The sequence below is a fragment of the Pleurodeles waltl genome, chromosome 7, assembly GCF_031143425.1.
Source record: "Pleurodeles waltl isolate 20211129_DDA chromosome 7, aPleWal1.hap1.20221129, whole genome shotgun sequence".
Classification (NCBI taxonomy): domain Eukaryota; kingdom Metazoa; phylum Chordata; class Amphibia; order Caudata; family Salamandridae; genus Pleurodeles; species Pleurodeles waltl.
Window position 1 is genome coordinate 1,464,440,867 of NC_090446.1, and position 17,668 is coordinate 1,464,458,534.

Sequence of the window (17,668 nt, forward strand, 5' to 3'; positions counted from 1 at the left end):
ATTGTCAGCGACTATGACCTGGTGGAATGTATTAGGTACTATCTGCTCTGTTGACACCAGCTGACTCTTGATAGTAGTCATACTGGCTCCTGTGTCACGCAGAGCCTCCACCTTCTGCCCATCAATGGTGACCCACTGCCGGTACTTGGAAGTATTTTTGGGCATGTGGACCTTGGGCACCATTTCTCCTTCTCCCAGGGACACTAGGGAAATCTCTACCTGTTCCCCAAAGCTATCTGGGGCCATCTCCCCCCGGAGCGCTACACTAGTCAACCCAGGTGCCTGTCCGGTAGTGGACGGTGCCCTCTTGGGGCACTGGGGATCGCCTTTATAGTGACCATACTGGTAACACTCCATGCATTTGGGGTTAGATTTCCCTGACTTATCTTATGTCCCTGGCTTTTTCCCAAATCTGGAAAAGGAAGGGTTGCCACCCCTCCCCCTGGAAATTCTTTTGGGGGCCTTTGGAGAGGTCCTTATCTGCAAGTTTATCTCCCCCTTCTTTCTTCTGTTGGGAACCCTGACCACCTTTGTGGGAGTCCACCCCAGGTACCTTCTTGGACACTCTGGTGCTAACCCAGAGGTCCGCCTCCTCAGCAAGCTTCCTGGGATCAGTCAGCTTACTATCCACTAAGTGCTGGCGCAACTCTGTATAAGTAGTATTAAGCATATGCTCTCTCAGAATCAAGTCATATAAACCTTTATAATCAGCTACTTTGTTGCCCCGCACCCATCCATTCAGTACCTTACTGGAAAAGTCAAATAAATCTACCCATGTTTGTGTGGTTTGTTTGGTGCTGTCCCTGAACCTCTGACGGTATCCCTCAGGGGTCAGCCCAAACTTGGCAAGTAAAGTGGCTTTCTGAAGTGGGTATGTGTTTTGATCAGGTTGATCCAATGTGAGGAGTGTATCCCTCCCCAATGGCGGTACATAACCCCACATAGCTACCCCCCATTGCCCTTCAGGAACCTCATGAGCCCTCAGTGCAAATTCATAAGCAGCTAACCATTTATCTATGTCATCTCCCACCACAAAACTGGGCACCACATTTTTGGGTATACAAACCTTCTTTTCTCCAGCAGGTCCTGTCAGTATGCTGCCACCATTATTGCTGGATTCAGACTGTCTCGCCTTGATCTCCAGCTCCTTGAGACTCAGTTCATGAGCCAACAATAGTTTCTTTTCAGCCAAAGCTCTCTCAGACTCCACCTGTTTGGTTGCTCTTTCAGCTTCAGCTTGTTTGGCTTCTCTTTCAGCTTCAATTTGTTTGGCTGCTCTTTCAGCCTCAGCTTGCTTGGCTTCTCTTTCTGCCCTTCTCTCCTCCTGTTGAGCCTCAATTTTCAGTTTGGCCATTTGCAATTGGAACTCCCTTTCTTCTCTCCTTTCCTCTGCGGTCAGGCTTTGCACAGAGACACTGCTCCCTGGTCTGGAAGGGGGCACAATTGCAGTGGTAACACCATCCACAGATAGTGAAAATTCCTCTGAGGGGCCATTTTCTGGCTCCTCTTCCTCATCTTCCTCTAAATGGGCTTCTGCCCAGGCCCTCAGCGCCACTTGAAAATCCTCCTTTCTGGAGGCCCCTTGGGTGGGTACCCTCAATGCCCTGCAGAATCCTCTTAGTTGTTTGACCGTATATGTATCCAAATGGACTAGGTCAAAGTCCCCTGTCTGAGACCCAGTCAGAGACATGTTGAGTGAGGATTTAGGTTTTTTTTTTTTAAATTGTCAGGAAAAAACAACGGTTTTGCAAAAAGAGATAAAAACCAAGTTGACCTTCAACTGTGGGTAGGTAGTGAAATACTTAGCTATTGTATGTCACTGCACAAATACAAGTCCTATCCTCACCGCTGATCACCAATGTTAGAAATGGGGTTTTTGGTTGGCAGTCAGGTTACCCCCCTGTCCAAGCAAAAGCCCTCACTCTAGTCAGGGTAAGTCACACACAATCCAAGATTATCCTGTGCCCACCCTCTGGTAGCTTGGCACGAGCAGTCAGGCTTAACTTAGAAGGCAATGTGTAAAGTATTTGTGCAATAAATCATACAATACCACCATATAGCACCACAAAAATACACCACACACTGTTTAGAAAAATATATAATATTTATCAGGATAATTGTAGGTCAAAAAGAATAAAGTTGCAATTGGAAATTGTAGAGATATCACTGAAAAGTGATATAAAGTGTCTTAAGTCTTTAGAATATAAACAAAGTCTCTTTCAAGCACAAGTACCTGGTTTGGAGTGGAAAAATCTCCTCAGAGGGCCACAAAGGAAGAGGTGCGTGGAAAAAGGGTGTGTGCGTCGATTTCTCCCCAGCACACACGGACTTGCGTCGTTATTTTCCACGCGGGGAAGTCGTGCGTCGTTTTCCGGCGCGCGGACAGTCTCTTTCTGTGGATCGCGGGGATTACCAGATGTCCCGGGTCTGTGCGTGGATTTTCCTGCTTGTTCTCCGGCTGCGCGTCGGTCTGCGGGGCTGCGCGTCGAAATTACAATCTCACGGCAGGCGTCGCGTCGATTTCTCCCCTAGAGGTCGGGCGGCGTTGTCCTTGCGAAGCCGTGCGTCGGATTTTCGGTCGTCCCCAGAGCGTCGCGTCGGTGTGCAGCGTTTTTCTCGCCGCGGAACAAGCTGTGCGTCGAAATTTTCGGCGCACGGAGCGTCCAAGTGAAAAAGGGAAGTCTTTTTGGTCCTGAGACTTCAGGGAACAGGAGGCAAGCTCTATCCAAGCCCTTGGAGAGCACTTTCACAGCCAGACAAGAGTTCAGCAAGGCAGCAGGGCAACAGCAAGGCAGCAGTCCTTTGTAGAAAGCAGACAGGTGAGTCCTTTGAGCAGCCAGGCAGTTCTTCTTGGCAGGATGTAGTTTCTGGTTCAGGTTTCTTCTCCAGCAAGTGTCTGATGAGGTAGGGCAGAGGCCCTGTTTTATACCCAAATGTGCCTTTGAAGTGGGGGAGACTTCAAAGAGTGGCTAAGAAGTGCACCAGGCCCCCTTTCAGTTCAATCCTGTCTGCCAGGGTCCCAGTAGGGGGTGTGGCAGTCCTTTGTGTGAGAGCAGGCCCTCCACCCTCCCAGCCCAGGAAGACCCATTCAAAATGCAGATGTATGCAAGTGAGGCTGAGTACCCTGTGTTTGGGGTGTGTCTGAGTGAATGCACAAGGAGCTGTCAACCAAGCCCAGCCAGATGTGGATTGTAAGGCACAGAAGGATTTAAGTGCAAAGAAATGCTCACTTTCTAAAAGTGGCATTTCTAGAACAGTAATATTAAATCCGACTTCACCAGTCAGCAGGATTTTGTATTACCATTCTGGCCATACTAAATATGACCTTCCTGCTCCCTTCAGATCAGCAGCTGCCACTTCAACAGTGTATGAGGGCAGCCCCAATGTTAGCCTATGAAGGAAGCAGGCCTCACAGTAGTGTAAAAACGAATTTAGGAGCTTTACACTACCAGGACATATAACTACACAGGTACATGTCCTGCCTTTTATATACATAGCACCCTGCCCTAGGGGTTACCTAGGGCACACATTAAGGGTGACTTATATGTAGAAAAAGGGGAGTTCTAGGCTTGGCAAGTACTTTTAAATGCCAAGTCGATGTGGCAGTGAAACTGCACACACAGGCCTTGCAATGGTAGGCCTGAGACAAGGAAAAGGGGCTACTTAAGTGGGTGGCACAACAAGTGCTGCTGGCCCACTAGTAGTATTTAATTTACCAGCCCTATGCACATGAAGTGCACCTTACTAGGGACTTATAAGTAAATTAATAGTCCAATCAGGTATGATTCCAGGTTACCATGTTTTAAGGGAGAGAGCATATGCACTTTAGCCCTGGTTAGCAGGGGTAAAGTGCGCAGAGTCTAAAAACCAGCAAAAACAGTGTCCAAAAAGTGTAGGGAGGCAGGCAAAAAGTTAGGGGTGACTACCCTAAGGCTGTCAGGTCTAACACATATATATATATATATATATATATATATATATATATATATATATATATATATATATATATATATATATATACATAGATATATGTGTGTGTGCGTGCATGTATGTATATATATATATATATATATATATATATATATATGGCAAGTTCAAGGCTACGGCCAAAACACGTCGCCATGATACCTCAATGAAATTCAGAAGTGAGCAAAAATAACAAATCGTGGATTTGAGCCAGAGTGTGCTGCCATCATTCTTGACCTCTGTGTGGCTTATGAGGTGAATGTTAGCTGCTTCTGAGAGTTTTATATATATATATATATATATATATATATATATATATATATATATATATATATATATATACATACATACATATACACTGAAAAAGCCAAAGGTTACAGGGACCTTATAGTCAGGTTCTGAATTTACTCTTGCAAAACCATACTAATTCAGAAGTTATAGTTCTTTCAGGCAACTATAACTCTTGCCCTAAGGTAACTATAACTCGTGCCCCCGCCATGCACAGCATTTTGGATTGTCTCAACATGCTGTGCAGGAGAGCTGGAATGGGGTGGAGAGGTGATGTGGGGTGCCTGTCTTTTGGAACCTTCCTCTCCCCTTTATAAACTCTTGCACAAGGCGAAAACTCTTGCCTACAGATTTTCTACCCACTTTGCTGCTGGATCCTGGGGGGAGCTGTTCAGCTGTCTCTGGGGAGCAGCCAGGTGGAGTGAGCTACCATCGATATGGGGCCTGGACTGAGCCTTGGTCTGGAAGGTGACAACCTGCCCCTTCAGCCCACTGATCATCCTTGGATCATGGACTTCTGGAGACCCTAGGGCCTGGTGGACGAGAGCATGAACTGCCTGCAACCCTACTTTGTCAGGAATCCTAGGGGACAAAACACTATTATCCAAATCTGTTGAGTGCTGTTGCCCCCCCTTTCTCCTTGGCAATACTACATTTATCCCCATCTTCTGGACGTACAGTTCTTTTGGTGCACCAGGAACTTGAATATGCATCACCCCTGAGGGACTGCATAGGGGTAGACACTCCTGCTGTGTAAACAGATTAGGTGCGGTGTGGTTTGTGGTGGCATGCGCTCCCATGTTTGCTCCTCTCACGTTGGTCCTAAGCCATAGAGGGTGGCCCATTTTTGGCCTTTCCTTGGGAATCCTGAATGCTCATGCCACCTCCCGCAAAGGACTGCTGCAAAGGTCAGGCAGGTCAGTTGCGTTGTCTAGTGCATTGTCAGTGGGGTTGTTGCACCCAGATCCGCCCCAAGCAACATGGCCAAAGACAAAACTCCATCTGGGGCCATACCGAACATTATGGGTAAACACACTGGGGGGCCCTCTGCACTCCTGGGAGCGAGCGACCAGGACAACTCAACCCCATACAAAACTGTCCTTCTGGTGGCCATCATACAATCAAGGGACATGCTTGATGCCAAGATTGGTGTGGTGGGGATTGAGGTTAATCTCCTCCACCAAGACCTGTGGAATGCCATTGAGAAGATCACCAAAGGGAAACTAGGGTCTCTGCAGTCAAAGACTCAGTTAATTCTTTCCAACAGACCGTAACAAAGCTCACAGCAGTAATTAAGGATCTGGCGATGAGGGTTGAAGACTCTAAAGGGAGGGCCCACCACAACAACCTATGGTTTGTTGGCTTCCCGGAGAGATGCCAGGGCCTATTGATGGAGCGTTTTTTGGATCCATGGCTCCATGCATTGAGGCCCACACCGCCTCACCCAGCCTCGGCATTCTCTGGCTTCCCCAGTCACCTTGATCATGCTCTGCTTGGCACTGCCGCTCTGTTTGGCATCCAGTCGCTCGTGAATGATGCCATTTTGGATTGTCTCAACATGCTGTGCAGGAGGGTTGGAATGGGGTGGAGAGGTGATGTGGGGTGCCTGTCTTTTGGAACCTTCCTCTCCCCTTTATAAGCTCTTGCACAAGGCAAAGACTCTTGCCTATGGATTTTCTACCCACTTCGCTGCTGGATCCTGGGGGGAGCTCTTTAGCTGTCAGCCACATGGAGTGAGCCACCATCGATATGGGGCCTGGACTGAGCCCAGGGCCCCCGCGGAGTTGGAGTGGAGGCGGCCCGGCCTTGGCATTCTCTGGCTTCTCCAGTCACCTTGATCATGCTCTGTTTGGCACTGCCGGTGCTGGTCTCAACATCTCCCGGTGACCTCTAAGGTCTGAGAACATCCTGTGGGGCACAGTCCGGACTTGCAGCTGCACTAGACCCCCGGCAAGGACTAGTCAATAGGTAAACCTGCCTGCCCTGGTCCACGAGGATTGCGGCTGATGTAACGTCTTGGAAGTGCTCCCATAGCCACCTGGGATTACAAGTAGGTGGTCGTGGCCTTCCTGAACCTGACCTCCTGACCACTATTGTGCCAATCCATGGATGGTGCAGAGGTGTGTGTTGCAGGGTGCTACGGTCTAGTGAAATGGGTCATGACCGGACGCCTGACTGTACCTCGTTGCCTCACTTGCGCCCTGACTGAGGGCAGGCTACCCTGCAGTTACAATCATGCTCGTGGAGGTGCAGGGATGAGAACATAGGTGGAGGCTGGGATTCCACTCACCGGGCGAACTGAAAGCAGATCTGTCAACATACTTGTGGCTCCTGCTCTGCGTCTATTACTAACTGGCTGGCACGGATGTACTATGCAGCATCCTTGCAGTGGAAATCCATCTTGGTCTGGGAGGTGACAACCTGCCCCTTCAGCCCACTGATCATCCTTGGGTCATGGACTTCTGGAGAACCTAGGCCCTGGTGGACGAGACCATGGACTGTCCGCAGCCCTACTTTGTCAGGAATCCTAGGGGACAAGACACTATTTTTCAAATCTGTTGAGCGCTGTTGCTGGTGCCACCCCTTTCTCCTTGGCAATACTACATTTATCCCCATCTTCTGGATGTACAGTTCTTTTGGTGCACCAGAAACTTGGATATGCAGCGCCCCTCGGGGACTGCATAGGGGTAGACACTCCTGCTGTGTAAACAGATTAGGTGCGGTGTGGTTTGTGGTGGCATGCGCTCCCATTTTTGCTCCTCCTCACGTTGGTCCTAAGCCATAGAGGGTGGCCCATTTTTGGCCTTTCCTTGGAAATCGGGAATGCTCATGCCGCCTCCCGCAAAGGACTGCTGCAAAGGTCAGGCAGGTCAGTTGCATTGTCTAGTGCTTTGTCAGTGGGGTTGTTGCACCCAGATCTGCCCCAACCAACATGGCCAAAGACAAAGCTCCATCTGGGGCCAAACCGAACACTATGGATAAACACACTGGGAGGGCCCTCTTCACTCCTGGGAGCGAGCGACCAGGACAACTCAACCCCAGACAAAACTGGCCTTCTGTGGCCATCACACAATCACAGGACATGCTTGATGTCAAGATTGGTGCTGTGGGGATTGAGGTTAATCTCCTCCACTAAGAACTGTGGAATGCCATTGTGAGGATCACTAAGGTGGAAAGTAGGGTCTCTGCAGTCGAGGACTCAGTTAATTCTTTCCAACAGACCGTAACAAAGCTCACAGCAGTAACTAAGGAACTGGCGATGAGGGTTGAAGACTCTAAAGGGAAGGCCCACTAATGGTTTGTTGGCTTCCCGGAGAGATGCAGGGGCCTATTGATGGAGCGTTTCTTGGATCACTGGCTCCATGCATTGAGGCCCACACAGCCTCTCTCCTCTTGCTTCATGGTTGAGTGGGCTCACAGGGTGCGGCATCCTCCTCCTGGGGCCCGACCCAGGCTGGTGATTGCAACAATCCTTAACTATATGAATAGGGACGCTGTACTCAAGTTTGCCTGGCTCCAGGATAAAATTGTGCACCAATTTCAGCTTATTATGATCTTTCCAGATTATATCAGAAAAGTCCAGCAGCAGTCGTTGCAGTCGGGTAAACAGGGTCTCTGGGAACTCAACCTTCGCTATATGCTCCTTTAACTGGTTGAAGCTCAAGGTCTTGTATGACTTCCAAACATTATTCTTTGAAACGTCAGAAGAGGTTTCCCAATGGACTGACTAGAGGGTGCATGTGAAACCCCACATTCTCTCACCAATGGACTCAGATTCATTGCAGGGACACAGACATAACAGACCGACAAAGACCCCAGTGAAGTATTGCCATTGGTCGCGTTCTTCCTGGAGGAACCCCAGGCAGACGAGGATCCTCTGACAGCAGCAGGTGGAGTGCGGACTCACAGGTGCAACCCGCTGTGCCTTCCAAGTAACATTGTTGAAATCTTTCAATCCTGGGGGTGCATTCTCTACATGCAGATATAACTTTGAGCTATGAGTGGCCATAGAACTTTGGAGTGGTTGTTTGTGTTCCCCCACTGTTCTTCTTTATTTTTTATTTTAGGTATGGAGAATCATTGGGTCAGACCTGATAGAGCTCCTTGTTGGGGACCAGGGGTGGTCTTCCTCGCAACAGATACTTCATGTTTCTGGTCTGGGGGAAGAGTTGGGAGTGTCCTGTTCTTGAAAGACTGGGTATTGGGTTCTTAAGTGATCCTATATGTTTTGTTTTTTTCATTGTGTTATGTATCTGCCACACACCTGACTGCACACACACTACAGCTGTTGATACTCACATTCTTCTCCTTTATGAGTGACTCATCCCCCAATGGTCGCATAGACCATTTGTGGATAATATGGAACGTTAATGGCCTGCTCAACAAGGTTAAGAGAGGGTTGGTACCGCAACAGGAGTTTATGTGTGTTTATGCCCCCCCTCAGTCCCACCTTCATGAAACAAATTACAAAGTTATGGGGGGGACCTTCTGGGGGGACTCATAGTGTTGGGCGGGGACTGGAATGGGGTGGTGAAGCCCACTATGGATCTGTGGCGCTCTGGCGGGGTACTACCGGAGTAGGGTGTAACACCCTTGTCCTCCTTTATTTCCACTTTGGGTTTGGTGGACGTGTGAAGGACCCACCACATTGCTGACGGAGGTTATACATTCTTGTCTGCTGCCCATTGCTCGTTTTCCTGACTGAATTATTTCCTAATCCTGCAGCCTTATTAATTTAGAGTTTCCAACATCACGGTGTTAGCCAGAAGGCTGTCTGATCTTTCTCTGATCGCCATGCAGCTGCAGGTGGGTCTTTGCTATCCAGTCCTCAGTGGGCGACTTTCACCCTGGCACCTACAAGACCTGGAACACCACCGCCACAAGGAATGGTCCTTTGCAGAATATTCCCTACATAATGTTCAGTCTTCAGTCTCACCTGAGAGCCTTGAAACCCACATTGAGGGAGATTGACATTAGATTCTGCGCAGAGCTATGGCAATGCAAGATGTGCGACTCAGATCTTGGAATTCAGATGACACTTATAGAAGAGCGTGGCCGCAAGGCGGATGGACAGGTAGCTCATAGGCAATTGGTTCTCTTGCAACACCGGTATTAACAAATCATGACGGACAAAGCCAAACATTCATGGCAGGCAACTCATAGTTGCATTTATCAATGGGGGATAAATCTAGTACAATGCTCAATAAATTGTGTTAGAGTATTCCACACTCCTCCCCGTTTCGCTAGTTCAGGGTTCATCGGGCGTGCTGCTCACAGACCCTCAGAAGATAGTGGATAGTTTTGCCACTCACTTTGAGGGTATGTATGCCTGTTGTGAGGTCTTCTCCTGGGAGCAGATAGTGACTTAGCTCTGGGACCCAACGGGTTCCTATGCGAGTTTTATAAAGCTCACATGCCCGAACTGCAGGATCCCATACTGGGAATAATTCACTCTGCGACCCATGCTGCTGTGCTCCCACTTGACTGGCTCCATGTGAGATTGTGGTATTTCCCAAACCTGAATGGCCTGCGGATGAGCATTTCTCTTACTGCCCAATCTCTTTACTAAACCTGGAGGTAAAGAATATGGCTAAAGAACTTGCAAACCAGTTAGTGCGTTTGATCCCCAATCAGGTCCATCTGGACCAGGCTGAATTTATGCCCCATCGCACCATCATCACACTATTCAATGCCTCTATAATGCGCTGGCACTCGCTGACAGGATGGAGAGCCCAGCAGCGGTCCTTTTGGCTGACATTGACAACGCCTTTGACTCTGTCAGCTAGGGTTACCTCTTTGTCTTACTTCAATGGCTCAACTTTGGCCCCAATTTGTCTCCTACCTCAAATTGTTGTATACTGATTTAATTGTATTGGTCCGCGTGGCAGGTGCCCCATCGGTTTTGTTCTCTGTGCAGTGGGACTCATGCAGGATTGTCCCGTCTCCCCTGCTGTTTGCTCTCGGCATGGAGCCTCTGATGGTGTGGGTGAGAATGAATGCCAAGGTGCCGGGCTTTGAATCGGGAGAGGGGCTGTCAGATAGTATAGCGTTATAAGCAGACAACGTAATTTTCTTTCTCTCATTCCTGGGTGAATCTGGTCCCTGTGTGCTGAAGATCCTCCACATTTTTGGGGAAACATCAGGTCTGTACATCAATCTATCTAAGACCTCGGTGTTCCCTGTAGTGGGAGGCCCGCAGGTACTTGACTGAGGTTCTGGTCTGCAGGTGGCAGTAGATGGATTTAAATAACTAGGTGTATTCACATCCCCTGATGTGACCCTAGCATTGACGTGATCTGGAGCCATCTCTGGCTCACCTGGGGGAGGATTTTCAGGTATGGTCTATCTTGCCGTTGTCACTAACAAGTTGTTAGCCATCTTTAGGATGGTGCCCCTGTCTTGGTTCTTATATCAACTACAGAACTTCCCCAATGACATTCTGCACTGATGGTTCCATTGATTGAACACCACCTTCATTGTCTTCCCTTGGGATGGGGGGACCCCACATATTGTACTGAGTAAATGTTTCAATCCACCTACTGTGGGGGAATCGTGGTGGCGGATGTCGAGTCATACTATCGTGCATCACATCTTTTGACTATCAACAACTGGTAGTATTGTATTCAGGGCGACCCCACCTATGCATCTCAGAGGGGGGTGATGGGAGACCCACATATCCTTTTTTATCTGTATGGTGGTGGAGACAAAAATGGTCCTCTCCCAATCATGAGGGTGTTCTTCAACTTGTGGTGCTCCCCCTTCAACAGATGAGGTGGTGGAATAAATTGACGGAATGAATGCCTCAATGGAAAGGTAGCTAACTTTCACAGGTAACCACACTGGAGGTTTTAGTGGGACTTCATTGGGATTTCTACACTGGGGGATGTAATGCACAGAACAGTCCTAAAGTCATTTTAAAACCTACAAACAGAATTTCAACGTTATTATAGCCAGTTCCATTGGTATCTCCAGCTCCGCCATGGTCTGACCCTCTGTATTGCGGACCTGCAGGCCCTATCCAATTCAATCCATTAGAGGGTAAACTACTGATGGGCGACCCGGAGGACCACAAAGTCACACATGTACCAAACACTAATATCCAATTAACCTGACATGTTTCTAGCCCTCAGGGCTTTTTGGGAGGCAGATGTTGGAGACCTTTAGAATGAGGACTAGATGGAGGTACTGGGAGTGCCGTGTATGGGCGCGTGTATGGCCCTTCTCAGACTACTTCAGCTTAAGTATCTTCACAGACTATACTTTACATGGTACAGACTCTGGCACCTGAGTGTGGTGGCATCCCGGACATGTCTTCGGTGTGGCACAGATGAGGGCACATTTATTCACACAGTGTGGGGCTGCCCGGCTCTACAGAAATACTGGTTTGGGGTGATAGCCTGTCCTGGTGGAGTTCTCACCAGATCAATGCCCATAGATCCAAAGCTCACCCTACTACATCTCACCAATGATTTAGGTAATAGCAAAGTGGGACATAGCACGGAAGTGGAAGGCTGTGGCGTCTCCGTCTATGGCAGTGTGGAAGAAAGGTATGGGCCATTGTATGGGGTTGGAAGTGGCAGTATATAAAGCTAGAGGTTGCCCCCAGAAGCACCCAAAGATTAGGCAGGTATAGCCGGATTACGGGGGGAAACGAATTAGACTGGTTTGAACAACAAGTCCATTGATAGATGATGAAATCAAGGAAATTACAGGTTCATGGGGTCGGGGTGATTGTGGTACATTGCGGACCCTCTGTTGATTTTCATTTTGTTCAATTGATGGCTGTCGGGTTTGAGGGTCAGAAGGTATGAATGTGCAGACACTTGTATTTCAGTGTTTTGTATATCTGACTTGTCAATATTTGGATCTCTGTTGGCTTCAGGGTGTTGTTGCTGTTCAAATAGCAAAATCAATAAAATATGTTTATAAAAAAAATACACTTTGTATGAAATTACAAAAAGTCTATAGGTCCCCTACATATTTAATCTGCTGGTTTCATATCTGCATTAACATATCAATGCTCATCTATTTCATCCTGCTCCTAAGGAAACTTTATACATTTAACTGTTCCTACTCCAATAAAATGACATTCAGGAGTGACTGACTTTTGTCTTGAATCAAAAATGCTAGTGCTGAAGTTGTTCATTAGAACTCTGTAATTAAGCTACAGTTGATCACTAGGGCGTTAATTGATAGACATCTGCTGGTGTATATTTCTTTCTGCATGTTAGAATGTTTTACTGATATGGATGAGGAAGACAGAGAGCTTGTTGACTGTCCTGTTTCTAGAGCACTAACCTGCCAAGGGCAGGTCTCTTATGCGATGGCTAAAGCCTCTTCGTGATGCAGAGAGAGGGCTAACCACTCCCTGAAGCAACGAGAGGTGAAGCATAATGGAAGGAAAACAAACTGGATGCAGTAAAAAACTTTCCTCTAAGCCAGACCAATCAAAAGGACGAGCAGAAGAATTAACCTTGAAAAAAGAAGCAGGCTACAAACTAAAACCAGTGAGTCCCTAGTGAGCAACATGCAAATAAATATAATTGTGGCACGAGTTAGAACTGGTTGAGTCTCCTTTTTCTATCAAAAAAAGAGTAAGACGACCTGTGCAAAGAAAGCAGAAATGATAAGCCATCATCTTAACTTGGGCAAGCAATTCAAAAACTAAATATTTGTAAGAGTTGACCTTAACCAAAGGAAGAAAATCTGAAATGGAGTGCTGAATTATTAAACCCCAATCTTCGATACCTGCGCTGTTACAGAGACGTTGAAGGTAACAACAAACTCATGAAGTACTATTCCACTGAAACGCTACCGCCAGGATGCAAAGACACCCAGAACACAAACCATGCAAAGCTGTGCAGTCTTAACCCAGAACAATAGCACGTGGAAGCTAAATAATAAAATAAAGCAATGGCATCATAAACACTAAAGTCTGCCCTCAGGTAAGCAGGAGCCAGTATAACCAGAATTTCTGTGACATACAGAAACCCCTCCTAGCTTCATATACTGCACTACCCTCTGTGGGCAGCTCTTTCAGTTTTCCAGGTTTGATTTGATTGAGATGGCTTTCAGGTATGCCAAATATTTTCCACAGAAGCTGTAGGAAGTTGGCTTTGTATGCACTATTTCAAAGTAAGGATTAGTATGCACAGAGTCCAAGGGTTCCCCTTAGAGGTAAGATAGTGGCAAAAAGAGATAATACTAATGCTCTATTTTGTGGTAGTGTGGTCGAGCAGTAGGCTTATCAAAGGAGTAGTGTTAAGCATTTGTTGTACACACACAGGTAATAAATGAGGAACACACACTCAGAGACAATTCCAGGCCAATAGGTTTTTGTATAGAAAAATATATTTTCTTAGTTTATTTTAAGAACCACAGGTTCAAATTCTACATGTAATACTTTGCATGAAAGGTATTGCAGGTAAGTACTTTAGGAACTTTGAATAATCACAATAGCATATATACTTTTCAAATAAAACACATATAGCTATTTTAAAACTAGACACTTAGGCGGTCATTCTGACCGCGGCGGTCGGCGGTCGCCGCCCGCCAAGCGGTTCCCGCCGAAAGACCGCGGTGGCCATTCCGGCTTTCCCGCTGGGCCGGCGGGCGACCGCCAGAAGACCGCCGGCCGGCCCAGCGGGACAGCCCCTTCAACAATGAAGCCGGCTCGGAATGGAGCCGGCGGAGTTGAAGGGGTGCGACGGGTGCAGTGGCACCCGTCGCGATTTTCACTGTCTGCACAGCAGACAGTGAAAATCTTGGTGGGGCCCTGTTAGGGGGCCCCTGCACTGCCCATGCCAGTGGCATGGGCAGTGCAGGGGCTCCCAGGGGCCCCACGGCAGCCATTCCCGCCATCCTGGTTCCGGCGGTGGACACCGCCAGAAACAGGCTGGCGGGAAGGCGCTCGGAATCCCCATGGCGGTGCTGCAAGCAGCGCTGCCATGGCGGATTCCCTGGGCCAGCGGGAAACGGCGGGAAACCGCTGGCTCCCCTTTTCTGACCGCGGCTTTACCGCCGCGGTCAGAATCACCCAGGAAGCACCGCCAACCCCAAAGTTACCACACCAGCAGCTCAGGGCCGGTCAGGTGCAGAGTTCAAAGTGGTGCCCAAAACGCATAGGCCTCAATGGAGAAGGGGGTGCCCCGGTTCCAGTCTGCCAGCAGGTAAGTACCCGCGTCTTCGGAGGGCAGACCAGGGGGGTTTTGTAGGGCACGGGGGCGGCCGGGTGCAGTGTGCAAACACACGTCGGGTTTTCAATTGGAATCAATGGGAGACCAAGGGGTCTCTTCAGCGATGCAGGCAGGCAAGGGGGGGGCTCCTCGGGGTAGCCACCACCTGGGCAAGGGAGAGGGCCTCCTGGGGGTCACTCCTGCACTGGAGTTCCGATCCTTCAGGTCCTGGGGGCTGCGGGTGCAGGGTCTTTTCCAGGCGTCTGGATCTGAGAGTCAGGCAGTCGCAGTCAGGGGGAGCCTCGGGATTCCCTCTGCAGGCGTCGCTGTGGGGGCTAAGGGGGGACAACTTTGGTTACTCACAGTCTCGGAGTCGCCGGGGAGTCCTCCTTGAAGTATTGTTTCTCCACAAGTCGAGCCGGGGGCGTCGGGTGCAGAGTTGGAAGTCTCACGCTTCTGGCGGGAAACGCAGTCGTTTTAAAGTTGCTCCTTTGGAAACAAAGTTGCAGTCTTGGGTGAACAGGGCCGCTGTTCTCAGGAGTTTCTTGGTCCTTCTAGAGCAGGGCAGTCCTCTGAGGATTCAGAGGTCGCTGGTCCTGGGGAAAGCGTCGCTGGAGCAGTGTCTTTTCGAAGTGGGGAGACAGGCCGGTAGAGCTGGGGCCAAAGCAGTTGGTGTCTCCGTCTTCTCTGCAGGGTTTTTCAGCTTAGCAGTCCTCTTCTTAGGTTGCAGGAATCTGAGTTCCTAGGTTCTGGGGAGCCCCTAAATACTGAATTTAGGGGTGTGTTTAGGTCTGGGAGGGCAGTAGCTAATGACTACTGTCCTTGAGGGTGGGTACACCCTCTTTGTGCCTCCTCCCTGAGGGGAGGGAGGCACATCCCTATTCCTATTGGGGGAATCCTCCTTCTACAAGATGGAGGATTTCTAAAAGTTAGAGTCACCTCAGCTCAGGACACCTTAGGGGCTGTCCTGACTGGCCAGTGACTCCTCCTTGTTTTTCTCATTATTTCTCCTGGACTTGCCGCCAAAAGTGGGGGCTGGGTCCAGGGGGCGGGCATCTCCACTAGCTGGAGTGCCCTGGGGCATTGTAACACGAAGCTTGAGCCTTTGAAGCTCACTGCTAGGTGTTACAGTTCCTGCAGGGGGGAGGTGTGAAGCACCTCCACCCAGAACAGGCTTTGTTTCTGTCCTCAGAGAGCACAAAGGCTCTCACCGCATGGGGTCAGAAACTCGTCTCTCAGCAGCAGGCTGGCAGAGACCAGTCAGTCCTGCACTGAACAATTGGGTAAAATACAGGGGGCATCTCTAAGATGCCCTCTGTGTGCATTTTTTAATAAATCCAACACTGGCATCACTGTGGGTTTATTATTCTGAGAAGTTTGATACTAAACTTCCCAGTATTCAGTGTAGCCATTATGGAGCTGTGGAGTTCGTTTTTGACAGACTCCCAGACCATATACTCTTATGGCTACCCTGCACTTACAATGTCTAAGGCTTTGCTTAGACACTGTAGGGGCATAGTGCTCATGCACATATGCCCTCACCTGTGGTATAGTGCACCCTGCCTTAGGGCTGTAAGGCCTGCTAGAGGGGTGACTTACCTATGCCACAGGCAGTGTGAGGTGGGCATGGCACTCTGAGAGGAGTGCCATGTCGACTTAGTCATTTTCTCCCCACCAGCACACACAAGCTGTGAGGCAATGTGCATGTGCTGAGTGAGGGGTCCCTAGGGTGGCATAAGACATGCTGCAGCCCTTAGAGACCTTCCCTGGCATCAGTGCTCTTGGTACCAGGGGTACCATTTACAAGGGACTTATCTGGGTGACAGGGCTGTGCCAATTGTGGGAACAAAGGTACAGTTTAGGTAGAGAACACTGGTGCTGGGGCCTGGTTAGCAGGGTCCCAGCACACTTTCAATCATAACTGGCATTAACAAAAGGCAAAACATCAGGGGGTAACCATGCCAAGGAGGCAATTCCTTACAGGTCACTACCTATGTCCAGCTACATAATGGTAACTCCGAACATAGGCATATTTTGTATCAAATATGTTGAAATCATACTCCAGTACTTTTGCAAGCATTATTTGTATGATTCCATGTACTCTGGGGGCTCCTTAGAGGACCCCCAGTATTGCCATTACAGCCTTCTGAGGTTTTCCAGGCAGCCCTAGCTGCGGCCACCTCTTAGATAGGTTTATGCCCTCCTGTTGCTTGAGCAGCGGAAGCCCAGTAAGGGAGAACAAAGGATTTCCTTTGGAAATAGGTTTTACAGGCTTGGGAAGAGTATCCTCCCCAAGTCTCTGTAAATGCCTTGAAGGACACAGATGGTACCCTCCTTGCATAATCCAGTCTCCACTGGTTCAGGGACCCCCAGCCCCTATTCCTGCATGAAACTGGACAAAGGAAATGGGAGTGACCACTCCCCTGTCCATCACCACCCCAGGGGTGGTGCTCAGAGCTCCTCCAGAGCGTCCCTGGGTTTTGCCATCTTGGTTTCCACTCTGGGAGCATCTGGGTGGCCAGTGCCAGCAGGTGACTGCAGAGTCCTCTCCTGATAGGTGCTTAACTGTTTAGCTGACCAATCCCCCTTTCAGGGCTACTTAGGGTCTCTCTCTTGGGTGGTTCTTCAGATTCGGATTGCATGACTCCAGCAGGAATCCTCTGCATTCTTTACTTCACCTTCTTACCAGAGAAACTGCATCTGGACCCTCCAGGAACTCTACAAACTGCAACAAAGAAGTAAAGACGACTTCTGCAACATTGTATCTTCAGCTCCTGCCAGCAACTGCAACTATTTCCCGGTTGTGCATCCTCAGAGGACAGCCTGTCTTCAGCATTCACCAGAAGAACAAAGGAATCTCCCTTGGAGTGAAGGAGTCACTCTCCTGCTTCAGCAGGCACCTCTCTGCAATGACGGCCAGTTTTGTGGGACCCCTCTCCTGACAAGCTGCTTGATCCCGCATCACGGGTGGTAGACTGAAGAGGTCCCGACAGTCCTGACGTCCAACTGTCTAACTTTGGTGGAGGTAAGAGTTTGCCTCCCCAGACAAGATAGTACCCCCAAGCACCACGTGTTTTGCAGTTGCCAAGGCTTGTTAGCTTCCTTCTATTAAGTTCTTCATGCACTGTGCAGCTCCGGCCCCAGCACTCCTTCCTGTGATGCACAGCTTCCTGCGTGGTTCTCCGCCGGCACGGGACCCTTTGTTGTAGTGCTGCGTGGGCCTCCTTTTACACCTTCTT